A 13,132-nucleotide genomic window follows, 5' to 3' on the forward strand; every position below is an offset into this window, starting at 1 on the left:
AAAATAATGTATAGAAGCTGTATTCAACGACGATCGAGCCTGCATTCAAAAAAGGTTTCTATTGTGTCTTGTGATTATTTTGTAATAAGCTCAGACCCTTTTGTTCTTCAAAATAAACTTTATTTAATCTTGCAATACAAGCAAATAAACGGGCTGAATTTTCGTCCAGTAGCAGAAATACATAATTGTTTAATGTTTGCTTTCGACCACCTTGTCTATATTCCAAACGGGACTACAGAAAAGTTCAAGACTATCATGGCTTCGCCACAATTTAAACTGGAGGGTATTATTAAATGACACAAGTAAAAAAAACAGCCAGTCATTTTCTTTATCGTTACTTGGTGCAGTTTATTGATATTCTGTATTCAGATTACAATGTTGGATTGAATACTTTGCTGTGATGATTACAAAGGTGCTTGAAGTTTACTTCGGGTCACGTTGAGTTACAAAGATCCTTGGTCTAGGAGGGCACCACTGGCCCTTTAGTCGACACATCCGTCAATATAATGACTGTTTATAGGAGACAAAATAGAAGTAGCCATTAAAACATGTTATACAATGAAGCCTTCGGTATAATGTCTACTCTTGTATAAAAATAAGGAATGTTGAACAAAGCAAATGGAAGAGTTTCACTCAATACATGATATTGAACTGAAAAAATCTGTGCTTAACTAGCGGCAACGTGCATGTGGTTTATAGCGCCAGAAATTAATGGGGAAAAGAGTTATAAAAGCTACATACAGCTTACCCCGGTTTGCTTCATGCTCATTATAATATTGCTCACCGTTTTTGTTTCATAACATTTGTGTTAAATATGGGCATTTCGGGGAATGGCTGCTAACCCTGCTACCTGTAGCTCATGAGCTGATACGTTAATGTTGTTTAATCCGTAAGTTCCAAACCCTTTAGGATTTTACGGTAGGGACTGTTTTCATGGTTACCGTTTTGGCCAATGCACCGAGGTCCTTTTAATCCTTATGCTGAAATTATTGTGGAAAGATCTTATCCAAGCTCTATAAGATGCAAATGACAAAATTCTGCTGACGTGTAAATTGGTGACGTCATAAGTGGCAGAATGGCCATTCCTCCAAATCCCGGAATAATCCGCGCTTAGCATGTTTAGGGTTAAAAACAAACCCCTCGAATCGAAATACACGCTTCGGTCAAAGCACATCTGCAAGACCCTTAAGATCCTTGAAAACGTTAAAAGAAAAACCGACGGCTCTCTAAGATCACCAATTTAAACAGCTCGTACTCTTACCACTTTTGGCCGTTGCAACATTGAGTATTACCCTCGAAACGACGATAACATGTGAAGCATCCTCTTTGATCTCTTATGGGCAGGAATCCGTTGTCGACCTCACCCTAAATTTTATAATATCATGAAGATGACAAATACTTAAATTAGAATTAAAGATGATGAATTTTAAAAGAATGGCACTACTGAATGCTTAACTTCCTAAAGAGTGCATACATCAAAATTTAGAATTAGCAAGAATGAATTACTAACGATCAAGAATTATAGTTCGCTTGGTTATATGTGCCGCTGTCTGTGTCTGCAGACTTCACTGAGTCATCATGCAGATCATACTAATGCAAAAGTTTTCTTAAATTTAGAGTTAAGATGCAATGAACTAAATTACGGCTTTTGTGAGGGAAATTATTCTGCTAGGAATGACTGCTTGGCAAGGTCGTAATACAATGCAGTTTTGTTCAATGATTTCGGGTGCCATTTACTGAAAAAATATGCTAAAAGAAAAGGGAAAGCTCAAATTACGACCTAATTTGTTAATAACTTAATTCGCAATACAGTGTTTCTTTTAAGTTCAATCCTTTTGAATCTCAGTTCGCCAAATTCAATGAGATATCGCACAAATAAAATATAATAGATTTGTGCATAGTATTATCCACAGATTCATAAAGCATTGACATCGCTCGTGATCGCTAATGATTCCACGCTGTTTTTAATTTTACTGTGAAATCGACTTATAGTACCTCATCGTTCTCGTTGTAGAGGAAAGGGTTCCTCAATTTCATTGCCATTGTCATGGTAACCATGAGCAACAGAACTAATCCAAGGCGCTTGTCCATCCTGATCCTTTGTATTTAACGAAAAAAAAAATCAATAAGTACAAAGCTTAGTGCTACTTAATCAATAAACCGTCAAGAGATCTTTATTCTGTTTTTTTTTTTTTTTTTTCATGTGAACCAACTAGCAATATTTCAGCACTGCATGCCTGACCGGTAATATACTGCGAAGTATTTCCCACACCGCATATTTGCATGACTGACGATGACAACTTAATTATGACTGTGTTTGTGTTCAGTACCGCAATTTGGCGCCAAATATTAATCAGAATTGCTGGATCAACAACATTGATAGCTAAATACTAGTGAAAAACTGTAGTAGCAGTTCTAAGAGTGGAGTGAACTGTATTTTGACGGCTGAGACATGTCTAGAAACGGCAAAGATTAGTTGCGAAATCTCGCTTTATCCTTTATGGTTGCCACTTAAAAGATCTGTATTTTTGAGCCAGCAAATGTGCTAACCGGAATTGTCTTAGATATAACACACCACTTTATAAAATCGGCCTAAAGATTTAGTTTTGTAACTTAGCTCCTAATTCAAAAGGCGCGTGTCAGTTTTGCACTTCAGTACTTGCACCGCAGCCGCCAATCGGCGAAGGTTTAGAAGAAGTTTCTTGAGTTCAAAATAATTTCGTCAACATTAAGGGAATGAAAGTAATGACAAATTTCAGCTTTGCCCTAAATGTTTCTTACCTCATTCAAGATGATAAAAACCCAGACTATCATGCAAATAGGGAAATTATTTTTTTCGCTAACTATTTGTCTTTAAATTTATCAGCTCACTAAGTTGTTCATTTTTTTGGGATTTTTTCCGTTTGCTTGTTACTTTTTAATTTAAACTAAGTAACCCTCTCAGTTGGGTTCCTTACCCCTCCCCACCCACAACCCTCCTAAAAAGATCCTAAAATCTCCCGAGGCTTTCACGGCATATGATTAGCTGATTAAAGAGTGCCATTTGAGAGACTGGGACCGACCATGGGCGAGTAAAGACGTCTTTTTACCCGCTCCGTTAATCAGGACGTAACAAGTCGATAATTTCGATAGTCGATAAAATTCGATCGGTGTCGATCGAATTCGATACTAATCAATCGACAGATATCGGAAATCGATAAAAGTCGATCACACAATTTCTTGTGATTATCGACTTTGATCGATTTAAATCAATTTTGATCGACTGCGATCGACAAGTATCGGAAATACAAGAAACTGTGGCAAGACTACAGTTGCCGCGCACATACTAATGAAGCAGGATTGGTTATGCCAAGACTTTATTTTACCGTTTTAACACTGTAATTGGAAGCACGAATCAACCTGAAAAAACAAAAAGAAACTACTCTTTCTTTATAAAACTTTATTGCTATACGGATGGAATAATACACTTCCATATAAAATTTGTTCGAGCTATTACTGGTTTCGATAGTGCTCGATATTTGTCAATAATTGTCAATCGACAAGTTTAATTTGTCGATAAAAGTCGATAATCAGTTGAAAATCTTGTGATTATCGACTTTTATCGACAAATTAAACTTGTCGATTGACGATTATCGACAAATATCGAGCACTATCGACTTATCGACTACGTTTCCGATGACTTTGATCGACTTGTTACGTCCTGCGTTAATTTGAAGACGAAACTTCAATTTTCTAGGCGTCTTTGCTATTTTATGGCGAGCGAACTGCCCAGCACATTGAAACGTAAAACGAGATTTAGTAGTAGCTCGGAATCATCCTCTCCGGACGGCAAAAGAGTTTGCGAACTGAGTGCCGGCGATATCTTAACAAGTTCTGACGACTCTGACATCAAGAATATTGCTGCATCGCCCGACATGTCTGAACTCATGGCAGAACAACTCAAACAAGTGCTCGATAGACTCACTAGTATGGAGAACAAGCTTGACGGTGTATTCGAGAAAGTACAAAAATTGGAGACAGCCTTGAGCGGCGTAAAGTCAGAAGTCGAGGATCTCAAAACTAGGACAGGCAAACTAACAAAAGTAACGGACGACATGCACGCTGGACTTGACTTCTTAAACACCGAGGTTCAGGAATTGCGAAAAAGATAGACGAAAAGGTTAAAGAAATTCTAAAAGCTAACGACCGTTGTCTTTATCAAGAGGTCTTCAACCGGAGAGAGAATCTGCGTATACTTGTCATTCCCGAATTAAACGGCGCCACAGAAAGTACTGCCGAGGTGGTATACACATTCTTTGAAAAGGAGTTGGAGCTAGACGCAGCTAGAGAAATCGAATTCCAACGCGTGCACCGTATTGGAAAAGAATCGACCGGCGTAAACAGACCAATCATTGTGAGATTTTTACGCTTCCCTGACCGAGAACGAGTCTTCAGACGTGCTTTTGAGTTCAAAGACGACATTGACGCAAAGGTATATTCAGATCTCCCAAAAGAAATTCAGGATAGACGCAAGCAACAATGGCCGGCAATGGCCAAAGTTAAAGAAAGCCCGGGAGGAGGGAAAACGAGCCTCGTTTGATAAGAGGGAGCCCGACAAGTTATACATCGACGGACATTTCGTTCCAATGTAATGTACTGTTTAACTTATCTTCCTAGAGTTAGATAATATAAAGACGCTTAGTACTATTTTTTCGCTCTCTTTACGTTTCGTATTCAAATTTTGTAGCAAGAAGACGGTTTCAATTCTCATGGGCTGTACGAAGGATAATAATATCTGCAGTCCTCTTAATTTTCTATTGTTCTTTGTGTTAAGTGTGATAAATATTGACGTCTTAGGTAACCTATTTAAAATGTTAATTCAACACCTCTTTCATTCTTGCTTATACGCAGTTTGTAGAAACATGCCTTTAATTTGCTGCTGCATTCGAGAAGGAATTTACAGATTTTAAAGTTCTATCTCTGAATGTTCGAGGGATTCGTTCGCCAAAAAAGAGAAAAGCCCTGTTCATGTGGTTAAACGAACGAAAATATGATATTATTTTTCTTCAAGAGACGTACAGTACTGTTTAGGTGGAAGACATCTGGAGAACACAATGGCAAGGTGAGCTGTTCTTTTCTCATGGGACCAATCATAGTTGTGGAGTAATGATTCTTAGACTGTCCACACCCTCTCTATTTTTCAACGCAAAAAAAGCGAGAGAATCGGCGAGCGAAGCGAGCGTGAGCGCGAAGCGCGAGCGCGCGGGGGAGGGGGGCGGGAGCGAGCGAAGCGAGCGAAAGATCCCCGCCCCCCCCTCCCCCTTGCTTCTTCCGTTTTGCGCTCGCGTCCAGTTCTCTCGCCGTTCTTTCCTCGCGCTCATTCGATCGAAAAAATACGAAAAAATAGAGGGCTGTGAACAGTCTAAATGATTCTAGTAAGAAGTGATTTGGACTTTAAGTTAGAAAATGTTCGTGTCGACAATGAAGGTCGCTATATTGCAATCGAAGCTGACGTACAAAGCTCGAATTTTGTGTTCGTAAACATTTACGCACCTAATAAGGTTCAAGAACAATGCCAATTCTTTGACAAGTTAAATAAGACAATTGAAGAAATTGTCGGTAACAACGACCGTAAGATCGTTATTGGAGGCGACTTTAATGTCACGCTGAATACAGAACTTGACTGCTCCGGCGGTAATCCCTCTAAAAAAAGAGTCAGTAAAAAACATCCTCGATTTATGTCTAGACTACGATTTAGTTGACATTTGGAGAGTAAGAAATCCCGAAGCTAAGCGATTTACTTGGAGACAAAAGAATCCGCTCATTCAACGAAGATTAGATTATTGGTTAATTAGCGATGTCTGTCAAGAGGATATCGAAAAAGCCGACATTATCTATTCAATAAATTCAGATCATTCGGCAATTGTCCTCCATTTTAATAACATAGAGAAACAAAAGCACGGTCCTTCATTTTGGACATTTAACTGCAGCCTTTTAGAAGATGAGAACTATGTCACGCTGATAAATGAAAACATGCTGATCTGGTTAGAAGAATTCAAGGACATTACCGACAAGAGACTTTTATGGGATTTGATTAAATACAGAATACGGCAAGTGTCACTGAAATACGGCAAAGAAAAGGCACGTGAAAAGAGAAAAAAGATAATTGAAATTGAGGCTTCTTTAAAGGTCTGTGAGGAAAATTGTGGGAGATGTCCATCCCCCGAAAACGTTCGAGAATTAGAGGTCCTAAAATTAGAATATGAGAGCATTTACGACAATTTAGCTCAGGGCGCAATTGTTCGATCGAAGGCCAATTGGTACGAAAAAGGAGAAAAAAGTAATAAGTACTTTTTAAATCTCGAGTCACATAACAAAGCAAAAAGCTGTGTTCGCAAAGTATTTAATAAGGATGGTATTTTAGTTACTCAACCTAAAAGTGTGTTAATCGAGATTGAGAATTTTTACTCAGACTTTTATAAGGCCGACTCCCTGACCCCCTCGAAAATCTCACTTAATGCTTTCTTGGGGAATCCAGATATACCGAAGCTAACCGCTGCCAATGTTCAAGTCTGTGAAGGAAAGCTTACCGTCGCTGAATGCTTTAAATGTCTCCAAACATTCGAAAACAACAAATCACCAGGTGATGACGGGATAACGGCAGAATTTTACAAAGCTTTTTGGAATAGCGTACTAGGCAATCTATTGGTGGATAGCCTAAATTACTCGCACGATCATGGTGAATTGTCGAACTCACAGAAGCGAGCCATAATTACTCTTATTGAAAAGAAAGATAAAGACAAAAGGGAGATATCTAATTGGAGGCCAATCTCTCTCATCAATGTTGATGTAAAAATTGGATCGAAGGCCATTGCCAAAATATTAGAGGTGGTTCTTCCCAGCATTATACACCACAATCAATGCGCTTATGTCAAAACTAGAACAATTTGTGACGCCGTTAGGTCTATCGAAGATATTTTAGATTACACAAAAAGATATAAAATTCAAGGCAGGCTGATTTCCGTAGACTTCAAAAAAGCTTTTGACTCTGTAAGTAGAGATTTCTTGTTTCGCGCCCTCGAGCTCTCTGCTTTCAATTTTGGTCCCCAATTTACACAGTGGATTCACACATTCTACAACAATATATCGAGCTGCGTAATGAATAATGGTTTTTCAACTGCGCCTTTCGAGGACCAACGTGGAGTAAGGCAAGGAGACCCTCTTTCTTCAAGCTTATTTATTATCACCCTGGAGATTTTGGCTATAAGCAAACGCAGCAACAAAAGCATACAAGGCATTATGGTTGACGGGCAAGAGATTAAATTGGGTATTTTTGCTGATGATCTGACTGCATTTCTATTGAATGATGAGTCTCTTTCCAGACTTCTCGAGCTTCTAGATAACTTTGGAAATTGCTCCGGTCTGAAAGTTAACGATGACAAATCAGAGATACTGCTGCTTGGAAATTGCACTTCTTCTTTACTAAATCACGACCTTTTCAAAAATTTAAAAATAAAATCATCCGTTAAAATTCTTGGGATTCACTTTACTTATGATCATCGCGCTAAACTGAAGCTGAACTTTGAAGGCTTGATTAAATCAACAAAGGAGAAATTAAGAATATGGAGATGGAGAGATCTTACCATCATCGGTAGGATTCAGATTGTTAAAACGTTCATTATTCCAATCATTTTATATCGTGCAAGCATGATTTGTTTAGATAAAGAATTCGTAAATGAGGCCAACAAAATCATCTTCGATTTTGTTTGGAAGGGAAGAGATAAAGTGAAACGCTTAGCGCTTGTTAGCGACATCGAAGATGGTGGACTCAAAGCTCCGCACCTGGATTCTATTATTAAAACTCAAAGGATACTATGCTGTAAACGACTCACGAGTGAATACCCATGCAGTTGGAAAACTATTCTGCTGCATTATCTTAAACCAGTAGGCGGTTAATTTTATTTTAAGTTGCGACTTCGATGTCAAAACTTTGCCCAGCAAGCTACCAATTTTTTACGAGGAATGCTAAAAAACTTTGCAGAATGCTCTGCAGCAAGGAAAGAGCGTTTTCATTCAGACTGTTCGGAAATTATTCTTTGGAATAACAAAGCTATCTGTATTGAAGGCAAATCTGTGTATAATCACAGCCTAGCAAATATCGGTATCATCAGAATAAGGAATCTCATTACTGAAAACAATAAGCTCATAACGGTACACATGCTGCGGGAACTTAATATTTCTCCGCTTGATGCATTTAGACTTCTTTGTGTGATCGAAGCTCTTCCAGATGAATGGCGAAAGTCCTTAAAAACTTGCAAATATTCTGCTATTGAATCCTTTACCCTGCAAAATGAGGTTCAGCTAACTTTAAACGGGCAAAATGTTTTAATAAGCAAGGCTGTTTCAAAGACGATTTACAAAGAAATCCGTGATAGAATCATTACTCCACCGACTGCTCAATTCAAATACAACCGCTTATTCGAGAATGATAACTTAGATTGGAAGAAAATATATAGTTTACCTCATCGTGTCACATTGGAAACAAAATTGCGCGAGTTCCAATACAAAATTCTTAACAGATGTCTTGCAACAAACGCTTTTCTCAACAAGATTGGTCTTATTCCTTCCCCAGCCTGTTCTTTTTGTGGAGAAGCGGACAAATCACTCGAACACATTTTTGTATCTTGCCATTACACCAAGAAATTTTGGGGGGAGGTTATAAAATGGCTTGGAGATCAAGCAATTCAAATTGACTCTCTATCCTACAAAGAAATAATGCTAGGCATCATTGAAGCCCAGGAAAATTTGTTTGTAAATCACATTCTGTTGATTGCGAAGAAATACATATACTCTTGTAGATATGATAAGATTAAACCTTCCGTCATAGTTTTAATCACAAAGATTAAGAAGATCCATCAACTGGAATCAAAAATCGCCAAATCAAACAATAAATGGTCTACTTATCTCAAGAAATGGGGCAAATACAAAGAAATGTAATAATTGATAGTAGGTCTCTTTCTCATACTGCGTCTCTTAAGCAATTTCTATTCGCTTTGTCATTCAATATTGTAAATAGGTTAACCTCCTCTAAAAAGCGCGTGTTTGTATGTTTTCTCAACGTATGTATTGTAAGAAATCTTACGTATCACAGAGTGTTTATTTTGTATCAATTTATTTACTGCATGTAATTTAGAAAAAAAAATAAGCCTTATTGTAAGAGATTTCTCGTATCCGTAGTGTTTGTTTTTGTAACTTTGTAACTTTGTAAGTATTGAATATGAAATAAAAATATTAAAATACAAAAAAAAAAAGAGTGACATTGGCGTGGGGCCAATTTAATTGTTCCGTTACGCGTGAGGTATAAACTTTTGCATAATTTAAAATCAAAGGGTGGGAGCGAAAGCTCTCATTATCCTTCATGGTTGCCACTAAAAATCTGTTTTCCGAGCCAGCAAATAAACAAATGATATGATTTGTCTTCGATGCGCAACACCACTTATTGAAATCGGCCTCCATTTTTAGCTTTATAACTTAGCACAAGACAGGGTTATGTTCTGTATCCTAGCCTGCGAGCAGGCTCTCCATTTGGGGGCAACGTATTTGGGGGCAACGTGTATATTGAACTCTTCTAGCGCCGAAGGCGCGATCCCGTATTTGGGGGCAACGTGTATATATGGCTCGCTTCGCTCGCCGACTCGCGCCTTCGGCACTCGCGGGATCGCGCCTTCGGCGCTAGAGCAGTTCAATATTCACGTTGCCCCCAAATAGAGAGCCTGCTCGCAGGCTATCTGTATCCAAAAAGCGCGCGTCAGTTTTGTTCTTCAGTGCTCACAGTGTACCGCAGCCGTCAAAGATTTAGGAGATGTTTCGTGAACAAGAAATGATTCCGTCGACATTAAAGGAATGAAAGTGATGACAGAGTTTAGCTTTGCCCTAAATGTTTCTTACCTTATTATCGTCGGTAAAGGAGTTCAAGCAAGATAGAAGTCTTCGTTCTTCGAGCAACACAGGGCAAATGATGATAAACAGCCCGCTATCGAAGAAAAAAGCACGTCGCTTGAAGTTTCCCCACCCCTTATGTCTTGACTTGACCAATAGGAAACCAGTTTATTAATACTTTTGCCATTTATGAGTGAGTGTTCTGCTTCGGTGTTTTCTTAAGTAAAGGGAGCTTTGATCACGCGACTAAGATAGGATGAAATGATCCAGCAATTTGAAATTGCAGTATTTTTAAGTCTTCGAGACGAACCCGAACTTTGGTACCTTGAAAACTATACATTCTCATTTGCGTGTTTTCTAACAACAGTGCGCAGCTATAAAAGTATTTAATTAGTGTAATACATCGGAATATTTCAAAGAAATCATTCGATCGAGAAAGACGAATCGCCTGAGGAGTTCTTCGACCCAGTGATCAAACCAATTATGAGGCTTGACGTGTTTCAAAAGAAGGCAATCAAGGGAATATATTTTGAACAAGAGTTTATATTCAGATGTTTAAAGATCAAGAATAAAGCGGGGCTGAGGACGGCCCTACTTCTCCCACCCCACCCTACTATCGAATACTTGTTCCTTTAGCAGAAGCGTTTGGTCATTTTTGTCATTACTTTAGAATTCTGAAATGGCTGTACTGCGAAGGCACAGAAGCCAATTTCGTTCAGTTACACATGATTGCTTCTTAAATAATCGTTTCAGATACCTCTTTTTCACAGAAACATTTCTTCCCAGCCTAAAACAATAGCGATTATTTCGCTAACAATTTATATGTTCTCCAAATGAATGGTTATTTTTTCCCGTTTCTCCAAATAATTGTTTGGAGTACGCGGGAGAGAAGGCTCCCACGCAAATTATTCTCAGCATTCCATGTCAATCACGCGCCTTGACCTTGAAATTTCGCACGAAAGTGTGGCGCCACATCTCAATAGGGGACAGGCTAGCTATTCATTAAGATTGTTTTGGGAGGAAAAAGAGAGCGATGGGTGGTTTTGTCAATGAATAGACTGATCAAACCAAATTTGACTTCAAGCTTCAGCAATCTTTCCCATGTGTGGGAAGTTCACCTAATGTTTTGCGTTCAATGATTGTGCAGCTCCGCGTTTAAAAATAAATAATAAATATATAAATGAATAAATAAACATACTCCGTGGCTTAAACAAAGGACCCATCCAGTGCATTCGGAACCTGTTGAAGCGGTCACTAAATGGTGACAGTACAGCACTAATTGGATTGATGGACTTATTGGATTGGTTTCCAACTGCGGAGCACACTGCCGTAACGAACTTGTTTAAAGGGAGGTTTAATGATTGATAAGATCTGCAGTAAAGCAAGGAAAAGAATGCCCACTATATATAAATACAAGTAAGCACAAGTTCCTTTTAAATCGGTCAAGGCCAAGACATGCAACTGAGGCATAACACCGATTTGCGCCTGTTTGTGCATTAATATGTTTTCAATTAGTTTTAAATTGGCCCCGTTTGTGAAATTTAACTAGCAATGCATGTTCCTCTACCCTTCACGTCACGTGAAAATAATCGGCAGTTAAGATCTTTTCCATCTAATTTTAATAAAAAGTTTAGCGAAAAATAAAATGATTCGATATTTTTAGTTGTTATTTTTTATTATCTTTTCATTTTGTGTCCCGAATTAGTATGGATTTCACAAGCTATGTAGTTCTGACACGCTAATTAAGTTTCCATTTATCTAGTTATGGTCAGTTGGTCAATTAATTCAGGCAAGGACTAATTTGCTGTCAAAAGATTAAGAGGGAAGCTTAGCTACATTATTGTATACAGCGGGATACCGATTTCTCGACGTTACTAGAACTCTGTGCTTTATAGCCTGTCCCGTGAATTCCTCTGCGACGCATGCTGTGGGGTTTAATTAAAGCTCGTGATCTTATGACATCAATCTATTTATTGCGTGGAAGAAACAAAATGGAGAAAGAAAGATATTTATATAACGCTTATATATGTTGTTCCGTTGTTCTCGCTATCGCCAAGACCTTACGACGACAATCTAACTACTTCATAGTGTATTCAGGACGGTAGTGGATTGCACATCAGTAATCGGCTATTTGACGCATTCAAGCCGCAGACATTCTATCGACTGTATATACAAAACAAGGTCGTTTCAGTTGATTTTCCTTATCTTTATTTGGCCTTTGTTATTGAACGTTGTTTCAAAGCGTACCATCGCTGTTTTTATAAGCCCCCATCTGCCCTTCCAATCCCCCAGACCAACATCATCATCATCATCATTTATTTGCCACTTGTGAAATTAATAAGTACAAAGTAGCTTAAGTAGATAGGGCGAGGAGACCTCCAGGAAACCACAAGGCTTATAGGGAAGGCCACCTCGGATTAGCAATATGTTATAAATTTCGCTGTGAATGTGCAGCTAAGCCAATTTCAGACTCATTTCATTAAAAATTTAATCCTTTTTTCTTAAAAGAAGAGAAGCTACTCGAACCAGTGATCGATTCTGGTAGAGAATTCCAAATGTTAGGACCCTGGAAAAGTATTGTAAACTGCTTTAGATTTGTACGGCAGTGATGTGGTCAATAACACTTGGCTATTCTTGTGTCATAACTGTGTATTTGACTACTAGTAGAAAACAAACTGATGCCCAGTTTAGCAAATAAGGGGGGAGAATGTTCTCGATAGTCTGAGTTGGTAATAGCTCGCACAGCACGTTTTTGTAAATTGAAAATTCTATTTAAATTAGTTATATATGTAAACAGCCAGGCTGAATTACAGTAAGTGATAATAGGACGGAAACCCAAGACAATTTCTGAAAAGGAACCGAACATCCTGTTAGAGTTACGATAATTATGTTCGAGTTAGCCCTTCATATTGTTAAGTTGTTCGTCTTCTCTTAATATGAGATTTGCTCAAGCGACAACATGATCTAGGTGATCAAACCAAATTTGGAGATTTGAAGATTAATATTGGCCCATTTTGGGACAAACCATGCGTTGCCCGAAAGCCAATGTCAAAATTAATTCGTGTGCATTTGACGCATTTAATTTAAATGCAAGCCAGTGAAGTAGAGAAGTCAATATCCTGTTAATTATCTTGTGGCCCGTCACTTTAAAGCCTTTTTCCCATATTGGATAATAAAATTAAATTCTCAATGTGCTGCAAAACGACGCCAATTA

The 13,132-nt window shown here is 38.3% G+C and overlaps 1 long non-coding RNA gene across 3 annotated transcripts in view; it reads right to left on the reverse strand.

The window, feature by feature from the left end:
* Positions 1-322: 322 nt before the first annotated feature.
* LOC144644085 (uncharacterized) overlaps positions 323-13,132 on the reverse strand; it is a 100,420-nt gene continuing 87,610 nt past the window's right edge. For 2 of the 3 annotated variants that reach the window (XR_013569034.1, XR_013569045.1), the window contains one exon: positions 323-510. This is a non-coding gene — a long non-coding RNA (uncharacterized LOC144644085). Of the gene's footprint in view, positions 511-1,261; positions 1,366-1,995; positions 2,099-9,927; positions 10,047-13,132 lie in introns of those variants that run through there. The other variant, XR_013569036.1, reaches the window with a different exon arrangement.

This window comes from Oculina patagonica, chromosome 1 (assembly GCF_052425735.1).
Source record: "Oculina patagonica isolate OP01 chromosome 1, crgOcupat, whole genome shotgun sequence".
In the NCBI taxonomy this organism is placed as follows: domain Eukaryota; kingdom Metazoa; phylum Cnidaria; class Anthozoa; order Scleractinia; family Oculinidae; genus Oculina; species Oculina patagonica.